Source organism: Cibotium barometz, chromosome 9, assembly GCF_041138505.1.
Source record: "Cibotium barometz isolate CiBa-2024 chromosome 9, ASM4113850v1, whole genome shotgun sequence".
In the NCBI taxonomy this organism is placed as follows: domain Eukaryota; kingdom Viridiplantae; phylum Streptophyta; class Polypodiopsida; order Cyatheales; family Cibotiaceae; genus Cibotium; species Cibotium barometz.
The window spans coordinates 60,298,495-60,310,542 of NC_141054.1; positions in this window are offsets into that span (position 1 = coordinate 60,298,495).

A 12,048-nucleotide genomic window follows, 5' to 3' on the forward strand; every position below is an offset into this window, starting at 1 on the left:
TCTAGTTACTCGACTAGTTCATAATGCATTCCTCCAAGCCTAAAATAACCAAATTCCTAAGTCTCACATTCACATGATACGATCAGATATAGACCTCGAGCATAACCAAATCCTTCGTTAGGGGTGATGACATGTTGAAATTCACACCTATAAATTATTTGCTTTGTGTTCTAGGCTTTCATGCCGTATCCAACATAGTATTAAACAATTCAAATCCTGTGTCTTGTGGCATGTTGAAATTCACGAGAGGTATCCTAGTTAAGTATAAATTTAAAAATATGTGCTTTCCATTCTTTGTTTTTCTTATCCTTTCGTGTTTGCTTGTGGCATGTTGAAATTCACGAGAGGTATCCTAGTTAAGTATAAATTTAAAAATATGTGCTTTCCATTCTTTGTTTTTCTTATCCTTTCGTGTTTGCTTGACAACCAAATAAATACTTCAAAGCTTGACCATAGCTAGAGCATAGAGGCATCTATGTATACTAGCATTTGAGTGCACACAAAGTGGTTTTCTAATACAATCAACCCTAGTGTTTTACTACACATAACATAGTTTTCTAATATGGTCTACTCATAATATACGTACTATTTAGGGTTTGAAATAGCATAGGTTCACTTTAACCTAGAACTAGGATGAAGAAAATACTTGTTTAAATATTACCATCTCCTCTTGAACGCTTAGTGGGAACAATTTACGAAAGGTTTGTGGAAAAATACTTTCCCTCAACATGGGATACAGTTGCGAATTAGTGTATTTTTTTAAAATTTTATTACGATTGTAATAAAATCATTGAATATAATACATGTACTCAGATCATATGATACATCTTTCTGCAAAAACGTATAAGTTATAATGATGATTAAATTCATACTCAACTCAAATGATATATCTTTATGCAAAAATGTATAATTCATAGTCATTGATGATTAATTTTACAAGTACACACACAGTATTGGGGCCTTAAAAGTGAAAACTTGAGGGGATCACTAAGCTATTAAAACTTGTTTATTTTCCCCTGAGGCCCAAGATCCTCCCATAATTACCGTTTTTCATCGCTCATAGGTGCTCACCCATAGCGGCTTATTTGTCCGCATGTAGGTGATGCCGCTGGAGGAAGCACTTAGTAAGGTATTGAACCCGGGACCTTTTAGTCCTAGACAAACACCTTCACCACTTGATCTACCACCTCATTCACATTCAAGGTTGTTTTTTATTGATGTGTTTGTCACTTCCTTTCCCAAATATTGAACATGTCATATGTAACTTTCCTTTTACATTAATGATATTTAAGACTAGTATGTTTGGTACATGTATCATCTACCTATTTTACATCTTTATAGTGACAAATTTTAGAGAAACATATAGATATTTGATATTTGCAATCAAGTTATCAGTACTTAGGTAAGCCTTTCTCCCCTATGATGTACTCTTTCCTTGATGCCCACACTTGAAGTAGATAACAATCATATAATTACTTAGGTAAGAATTACTTCCCTATGATGTATTTTTTCCTCGATGCTCACACTTGAAGTGGAGAACAATCATATAAGTCTTCTTAAAAACTACACAATCCAATTGAGGAAAATTAAGACATGTTAAAAATGAAGAACATGGGGAAAGCATGTAAAAACTGTATGTTTTTTTAATCAAAATATAAGTCTTTGGGAAATCCTCCCTTCCTTATGGTGTAGTTATGTTATTTCCCGATAATACTAGCCTTACTAAAGACAAAACACAATATTACAACAATATTTTAAAAAATCAACACATTAACTTAAGGTTGAGTTCTTACGTACACACTTGGAAGAGGTTATAATGCTATTTCTCATAGAATGCTTTATCTTAGTTACAGTAGGGATTGCCCAGTCACTTTATGGAGGAGATTATTTTGCTGCAATAATTTTATGATGGATCACTTTAAAAACTTAGAATCTTATTCCATGCATGCAACATGGAACATTTTTTATCTTTTAGTCTTGAGCATGCCAGATCCCTTGTGTGTGGGTTGTTAGTGACTTGCTTAGCAAGAAAGTGTTCACATAAGAAGCTACTTTCACAAGGGCATAATCATGTTTGAACCTATCCCTCACCATTATGTAGGCATATAATATGCCATATATATAACAATGACTTTTTTATACATTGAATGACTTTTTTATACATTGAATGAAAAGGAGTTCAATCCAAGTGGATACAAACCCCTTTCCTTCTACCTCCACATGGAGTCTCCCGCTCACTAACCTGCACATGATTCACAATTCTCTAACAAATTTCAGCCCCCCAAAAAAGAAACACATGTCTACTATCTATCTACAGTCAAATCCATCTATGTATAATCTATGTATCTATTTATCTGTCTATCTTGATAGCTAATTTCCTAAGTCTTACATTCATGGACATATAATCACTTAGACCTTGAGTATAAACAAATATTTTGTTATGGGGGTGATGACAAGTTGAAATTCACAAGTGTATCCTTGTTAAGTATTATTTGCTTTGCATTCTAGGCTTGCATGTGCCGTATCCAACATACTAAACACTTTAAAACTTAAGTCTCGTGCAGGCATGTTGAAATTCACTTTGAATAAGTCTGTGCTTTGTATTATATGCTTTGCTTATCCCATTGTGTTTTCTTGACAAATACTTCAAAACTTGACTGTAGCTCAAGCACAGAGGCATCGCTTGTTGAAACTATGTATACTAGCATTTGAGTGCACACAAATGGTTTTCTAACATGGTGCACACTACATGGTTTTCTAATATCATCTACTCTCGCAATAGGGTTTGAAATATAGAATAGGTTCCCTTAAACATAGAACTAGCTCAACGTTTTAAAAACTCCACCTCACATTGATGATAGAAAGAAAAAAGTCTTTAAAATGTTTTAAAAATAATTATAATTGGTCGGAAGAATGAATAAAAGTCTTGTGCAAATACTACCATGTCCTTTTCGAGAATGATTGACACAAGGTGTATGGAAATTTTATTTCCTCAACATGTATGGGATCTCGGGGGGGTCACTATATGTAAAATATCCCTATCGCGTGCGTTCAAGGCCTATATTTTAAATCCCTTATTTGTGAATTTTTAAATCTATATAATATCCCCTTTTCTTTATGAATCTGTAAATTTTTTTGAAAAAAATTTAAATCATACCCTTATGTAAATATATTTCTGTAAGTTTCATAAATTAAAATTATGGTTCTGTTGAACTCACGTGATATTCACATTTTTTTGTGAGTGACCCCCCCGAGTATGGGATACAATTAGCAATTGGTGTATTTCTTAAGTGTCCAATGATCGTAATAAAATCATAGAATATAGTACATGTACGCAATTCAAATGATGCATATACATATTTATGTAAAAACATATAAGCCAGTCATTGTTGATGATTAATTTTATATTCAACTCAAATGATATATCTTCATGAAAAAATGTATGTCATAGTCCTGTTGATGATTGATTTTACAAGTACACAATATTTGGGACCTTAATAGTGAGATCTTGAGGGGATCACTAAGCTATTCAAGGCTATTTTTTATTATTATGTTTGTTAGTTTTCAAGATAATCTCTTCTTTTCCCAAATGAATATGCCATATGTAACTTTACTTTTTTACTTAAAAGATATTTAAGAATAATATGTCTGTTACATATATCATTTATCGATTTTGAGTCTTCAAATGTGGATACATACATTTGATGTAAAAATAAGGTTTCCCAAATTCCACAGTCTATATATTTTCAAGAAAATCTTACACATCAGATATATAATATGAATCTATTAAACTGTCTAAGGAAGGCACTTTCTTGTTAAAGTAGTGTGTGCATTTTAAAACTTTTCTACGTAGATGCTTCTGTGATATGGTGAAAAGGCATGAAATATAGGGAATAGTGATTTGTGGTTGAAACCTAGTGTTAACGTCTCTAGCATAGTGAACATAGATTGGCTCCAAGACTTTAATAAATGCCAATTAAATATTTGTAAGGAAAGGAATGTTTCCATAGGAGTAATGATTTGTGGTCCAAGGCTATGGTGTTAACATCTCAGTAGAATAGAGGATAAAGATGGGCACTAAGACTTGAAGAAAAGGCAAATTGAGGTGTTAACATCTCAGTAGAATAGAGGATAAAGATGGGCACTAAGACTTGAAGAAAAGGCAAATTGATTATATACTAAGAATAAGAAAAACTCTTCTGCACCTAGATAGAGGTGTGCATTGGTAGAAAAGCGTGATAAATAAGTATCCATAAAGTCCAAACAAAGAGGATGGGGGCCTCTAAATAGGGAGAAATGTTAGAGATTCGAGAAACATATAGATATTTGATATCTACAATCAAGGTATAAGTTCTTAGGTAAGACTTTCTCCCCTATCAAGTACATTTTTCTCCATGCCCACACTTAAAGTAGAGAACAATCATAGTAAGTCTTCTTAAAAACTACAATTGAGGAAAATTAAGATGGGTTAAAATGGAGAACATGGGGGAAGCATGTAGAAATTGTATGTTATTTATCAAAATACTCATTAACTAAGTTACTTTCAAAGCTAATATTACATAAATATTAAAAAATAAACACATTAAATTTAAATTGAGTTCTTATGTACACTTGGAGGAGGTTATAATGTTATTTCTCATAGCACGCTTGGATGGCCAAGCACTTTATATGTGGTCAAATTTTTTCTAGAATAATTTTATGCTAGATCACTTTTTAAAACTTGACATCTTATTCCATATGGGCATGCAACATGGAACATTTTTTAACTTTTAGATGACTTGATCATGTCAAATCCTTTTGTGTGGGTTATTGAGTACTCTTATTCCATGCATGCAACATGGAACATTCTTTAACTTTTAGACTTGAGCATGTCAAATCCTTTTGTGTGGGTTATTGAGGACTTTTTTAAATATAAGAAATTACAAAGTGTTCACATAAGATAATTTAGGTGATGAAAATTGAAACATGTGTATGAAAAAGAAGCTAATTTTGCACAAGTACATAATCATGTTTGAGCCTATACCTCACCATTATATCGGCATACAAACTCATTTCCTTGTAGCTCCACGTGTAGTTACCAGCCCTACACATGGTTCATAATTTTCTAACAAATTGCACACAAAAAATCACCTTTAATATATGTGTACAAAAAAATCCATCTTTGTATAATCTATGTAACTATCTATCTATATTCCTAGCTAGAAATGTAGATTTGTCTATCCATGTGTAATTTCATTCATTGAATTAAGAAGATTATAAGACAAGCAAGAAGGAAGGAGCTCCCAATCTTGAACTCAATAGTAGTTATGAAAAGCTCCCTTACACATCCTCATAAGTCACTTATATATAAGTGGGCCTTACCCAAATGCCCATGCTTATGGGGTGCTCAAAACATGTTCTCACTACATATACAAGCCTTAAATGGCCAGATTTCATAAAACAAAGGTAGGCCTTTTGCCATATACTATGTGAAATATCTAGGCTAGGGTGGGGATTACAAGAACTATATGAAAAAGGAGTAGCAACCCCCTACCTAGTCTAGCTTCCATCCTCAGAAGCTTTACTATATGGTAGTGTGATCGAGAAGTTTTGGATGGCCTCATGTTGAAGTAGAGGATTGATAGAAAAAGACTGAAAAATATTTGACCTGCTACATTGGAAAAGCTCTATCATAAAACATTCCTCAAACGTCCTTTAATGATGGGACAGGGAGGTATCAAACTTGCTCTTAATACTAGAGCCTCCAAGCCGGATGGTTTTTCATTGATGATGGGACGGGGAGGTATCAGACTCGCTCTTAATAGTCAAGCCTCTAAGTGGGCCGGTTTTCCGTGGTGTTTTTGGTGAAAAACTTATCCTTGAGTGGTATATGCCAAGCCTACTCATTCATATTCTATGTGATCCATGTTCCACTAACTCCATCTAGACTATAGCTACTCTTTTAATTGAGATGTCGGGTGTGGTAAGAGACTACACTCTATGTGTGGTAGGCTATGGCATCGATTATGAAATCATTATACCTAAGAATCTCTGTTTTGCAAAGAAGTTGGTTGACTTCTGAATTTTTCCCTCCTCATCTCAACTTTCTTATCATGCAATTTCCTTATGTTTTTTCTAATAGTTTGTGCCAAGGGATTGAGGGCTTTGGCCATGGAGCTTCCTTAGGAACAGCCATTAGAAATGCCTTAGGGACCCTTAATGTTCTTTGGTCAGGGTAGTGATGAGGTTTATGTTGTTTTCTTTGTTGGCTTGTGGGAGATGGTAGATCTACGAAATCAAAGTGTTAAGGTTGTACATGTTGTTCCTCTTGCTTTGGTTGCTCTTTGTGTTCTTTAGCCTTGTGCATTTCCTATGTAGACCTATCAATGGGTTGTCACAAGATCAGGGTGTCCAGTTTTGTCCAGTTTATGCTGGACTGGGACAATGCTTGGAGAGCAAATTTGGGGGTGCAGGATACTTCAAATGAGATCGAGCAACTCATTGAAAATAAATATACACTCAAATTAACCCAATATTACTTATATATGATGAAAGATAAAAAAAAGTTATCTTTCTATACTTAGAGTGCTCCAATTTGTTTTCCATAGATGCACCATTACAAGTACACTAGTCTCTCTAGTTTTTAGATGATTTACATCAAAAGTGTAGTTTTTCTAATTAGATTATTAATATTTACAGGCCTTATGATAGTCTAAAGGAACTTTAAAAAAGGGATTTAAAAAAAACCAACCATTGGATTTGCAATTTTGACTAACCACAACATTCTACTAATGTCTCACTATCTACCACTCTTTTGATCTACAAGATTGAGCATTTTAAGTGGTAGTTATTGTGGGTACAAAAAGTGGCATATATTATAACACTTTAAAGACCTTGAAATATTTAAAGAAGATAGACAAATAGCTTAAAAGTTTCCCAAAAAATCAAGTTAAGCTCTATATTATGTGAAGATCTAAGGTCCAAAGTGGGAATCTCATATGAGTTTATATGTAAAAGACATTAGCATTTTATGGAATCAGTCCAAATTTGGGACAGGTTTTATACATTGACTTTGTACCTAAGGAAATGAGGACTTTCAACTATCTAATGCTTAATCAGATTATGCAACTATATTCCCAACTTTGCATGTGATGTTCCAACAACAAAACTTGAAAGGAAACTCCTTCATTGTCTAGGAGAGATTAGCTACTAAAGGTAAACAAATGCCTATTTTTTTTACTATTTACAGGGTGCTTGAGTGGACAAAACTGGGCACCCTGATCTTGCAACCACACTAATCGGGTGGCATTTACCTCCTTCTGGCTAGTTTTAATTGACTTGTTGGCCCTAGAAGTCTTTCTTTGTCCCTAGATCTGGTCTTTGATCACCTGACCCTTGAGCATTTTTGTCTTTATCCCTTGCGGGCTCTTTTCCACGTTGCTTATTATCTTGCCCCTTGTTGCCCTTGTCCTCAGGGGGTTCACCTAAAAATATTTAAGTATGGCACGTGAGTTCAAATGATGGGGTTTTTTATTTCAAAAACTTAAGGTAATTTACAGAAATGTATTTACAAAAGGAGTTTTTTTTAATCAATTTTGAAAACAAACTGGTAAATCCGTAAAGAAAAAGGGGTCATTTTTCTTTCATGAAATATTCATAAGTAAGGGATTTTTTAATACCCCTTTCAAGTGATACCTAGGGTTTCTTAGTAGTACATCCCCGAGCCCTTGTCTTCTTCTTCTTCCCCTCCTTCAAAGCTATATGAATCTTTCAAGCCTTTATGATTTTTTGAGTGCTCCAACTCATCAACGAAGTCTTATATTTCCCCTTGTTCTTCCTATGGGATGGTTTTGGGATGATCTACATGCTCTATCCCGAAGAAGAAAGTGTTCTCTTCTATTTTCAATGTGAGCTACCTATGGACTCTTAGATGAAGGAGAGAGAAAGTAACAAAAAATTGGCAGGTTTATATGCTCAGCATGCCATTCTTATCATCTTTTTGTAATTTTTGGTAGCCAACATCTTTCCTATGCCCTCCAACCGTTTTAAATATGCATGGCATATGGTGTCCATGGGCACTCTAGCTGTGTACTCCTTAGTTGGTTAACTCGATGTAATCTTTGGCTAAATCTTAAGGTACCTTTGTAAATAATAATATCCATGTAATCATGGGGTACATTTCAACTCCAAACAAATTTGTAAAATTTTTCAGGGCCAAGGTCCCTTGAAAGAACATCATGGTGACATAAGCTTCTAGTGCTTGGTTTGACAAAATGTAGCCTAGAGAGGGGCTCACTGAGAGACATCCCTTCGAAAAAAAAGAAAGTCCCAAGACTCTATCTGATCAGCTTTATACGATTATATGTGGGCTTTTTCTTATCACATAGGAAGTTTGGGAGCATTGAGGCTACATCGTTTTCAAAGTTTGGACCTCAAATGACTTGATTTTGAAAGTTGTGCCAAAATTGTGAATATTTCCCAAATTTCCTAAATTTCATCATCGTATATATATAACATATATGCCAATATAATTGCGAGGTATAGGATAAAACATGATTATGGACGTGTGCGCAATTAGTTTCTTTTTCATACACATGTTTCAATTTTCATCACCTAATTAACTCATGTGAACACTTTGTAATTTCTTATATGTAAACAAGTCCTCAACAACTCGCCACACAAAAGGATTTGACATGCTCAAGTCTAAAAGTTAAAAAATGTTCCTTGTTGCATGCATGGAATAAGATAACTTTTTAAAAGTGATCTAGCATAAAATTATTCTAGAAAAAAAAATCTCCACATGAACTGCCTGGCCATCCCTACGGTAACTAAGGTAAAGCATGCTATGAGAAATAACATTATAACCTCCTTCAAGTGTACATAAGAACTCAATTTAAAGTTAGTGTTGATTTTTTAAATATTTATGTAATATTATCCTTTGGAACTTATTCAAGTGCCATTTTTAAAATCCTTATTAAATGCTCTATTTTTGAGAGCGATGATGAAGAATGAACATGACTATAAAGATATTGTTAAAGAGATGATGTGGGTATATTGTAGTTGCATGATAATTGTAATTGTATGATGTTCTTGGACCTCTTAGATTCTATTGTGTTTGAGGAAATTATCCTTAATGATCAAAGTCAAATTTGAGCCTCTTGTAGTCTATTGTGTGTGAAAATGGAATCCTTAGAAGCTTAAACTACTACTTGAGGCTCTCTCATATAATATCTATTTGAAGGCAATCGCCCACAATGCTCAAAATCTAGTTTGAGCCATGGGAAATAGGCTTCACATATGATAAAATATGAGAGGCTCAAACTTGAGTTTGAGCCTCTAAGGAAATTTCCTTCACATAACATAGACCCTGAATGGCTTAAGTGTAAGTTTGGGCCTCAGGGAGCATTGCCTTTATAGACAATACACTATGAGATGATCAAAATTTAGTTTGGACCTCAAATGACTTGAGTTTCAACGTTGTGCCAAAATTGTGAATATTTTCCAAATTTCCTATGAGGCTCAAATTTGACTGAGTATTAAGGATAATTTCCTAAAACATAATAGAATCTAAGAGATACAAGAACATTATACAATTACAATCATCATGCAACTATAATGTACCCACATCATCTTTTTAACAATATCTTTATAGTTGTGTTCATTCTTCATCACTCTCAAAAAATAGAGCATTTAATAAGGATTTTAAAAAATGGCACTTGAATAAGTGCCAAAATTCCAAAATCGGTCTTCTTACTAAAGATAACATTACATAAATATTTAAAAACAAAGTTCCCTTACACACCCTCATAAGTCACTTATATACAAGTAGGCCTTACCCAGCTTGCCACACTTATGGGGTGCTCAAAACATGTTCTCATTACATATACAAGCCTTAAATGCTAGATTTCATAACAAAGGTGGGTCTCTGGCCATAGACAATGTGAAATATTGAAGCTATGGTGGGGATTACAAGAAGTGTATGAAAAAGGAGTAACAACCTCCTACCTAGTCTAGCTTCCATCCTCAGAAGCTTTACTATATGGCAGTCTGATCAAGAAGTTTTGGATGGCATCATGTTGAAGTAGAGGATTGATAGAAAAAGACTAAAAAATATTTGACATGCTACATTGGACAACCTCTATCATAAGACATTCTTCTAATGTACTTTGAGGCTGGGATTGGGAGGTATTAATAGTTGAGCCTCTAAGCTGGCTGGTTTTCTATGGTGTTTTTGGTGAAAAAGTTCTCCTTGAGTGGTCTATGGTAGCCCATCATTCATATTATATGTGATGCATATTCCACTACTGCCATCTAGACTCTAGGTACTCTTTTAATAGACACAGATCTAGTTTGTAGATGTTAGGGGTTGTAAGAGACTGCACTCTATATGGCAGGCTATGGCGTAGAGGATGAAATCATTAAACCTGAGAATCTCTATTTTACAACAATGAAGGTTGACTTTTGAATATTCCCCTCCTCATCTCAAATTTCTTCTCATGCAATTTCCTCATGTTTCTAATAGTGTGTGCCAAGGGATTGAGGGCTCTAGCCCTTGATCTTCCTTTTAGGAATAGCCATTGGGAAATGCCTTGGGGATCCTCAATGTTCTTTGGTCAAGGTAGTGATTAAGTTTATGTTGTTTTATTTGTTGGCTTGTGGGAGATGGTAGATCGATGAAATCAAAGTGTTGAGGTTATACAGGCTCTTCCTCTTCCTTTCATTGCTCTTTGGGTTCTTCAGCCTTGTGCATTTCCTACGTAGACCTATTAGTTGGGTGGCCTCTTTGCCTCCTTCTGGCTGGTTTTTCCTTGACTTACTGGCCTAGGAGTCTTTCTTTGTCCCTAGATCTGGTCTTTGATCACCTAAACCTTGACCATTCTTGTATTTATCCTTTGTGGGCTCTTTCCCACCTTACTTATCATCTTTCCCCTTTTTTCCCTTGTCCTCTTTCTTCCCCTTACAATCACGGGTGCATTTCAGCTCCTTATAAATTCACAAATTATTTCAAGGCCAAGGCCCCTTGAAAGAACATCATGGTGACATGAGCTTCTAGTGCTTGGGTTACCTGCCTATATAGTCTAGCAAACTGTAGCGTAGAGAGGGGCTCATTGAGCGACATTCCTTGGAAAATAAAAGCAAGGCCCAAGACTCTATCTGATTAGCTTTATACGATTATATATGGGCTTTGCTAATCACATAGGAAGTTTTGGAGCATTAAGGCTACATCTTCTTCAAAGACCTCAAATGACTTGAGTTTGAAAGTTATGCCAAAATTGTGAATATTTCCTAAATATCCTAAATTTCATTATGGTATTTATATAACATGTTATATGCCAATATAATGGTGAGGTATAGGTTCAAAGATGATTATGGACTTGTGACATGTTTTAATTTTCATCACCTAAATTATCTTATATGAACACTTTGTAATTTGTTATATGTAAACAGGTCCTCGATAACCCACATAAAAAGATTTGACATATTCAAGTCTAAAAGTAAAAAAATGTTCCATGCATGCATGGAATAAGATGTCAACTTTTTAAAAGTGATATAGCATAAAATTATTCTAGAAACAAAATCTCCACATAGAGTGTTTGGACATTAATACAGTAACTAAGGTAAAGCATGCTATGAGAAATAACATTATAACCTCCTCCAAGTGTACATAAGAACTCAATTTAAAGTTAATGGGTTGAGATTTTTTAAATATTTATGTATATTTCTCATAGCATGCTTTACCTTAGTTAGTGTAGGCATGGCTAGGCACTTTATGTGGACAATTTGTTTCTAGAATAATTTTATGCTAGATCACTTTTAAAAAGTTAACATCTTATTCCATGCACATGGAACATTTTTTAACTTGTAGACTTGAGCATGTCAAATCCTTTTGTGTGGGTTGTTGAGGACTTTTTTACATGTAAGAAATTACAAAGTGTTTACATAAGATAATTTAGGTGGTGAAAATTGAAAGATGTGTATGAAAAAGAAGCTAATTGCGCACAAGTCGATAATCATATTTGAACCTATACGTCACCATTATATTGGCATATAACATGTTATATATATAAG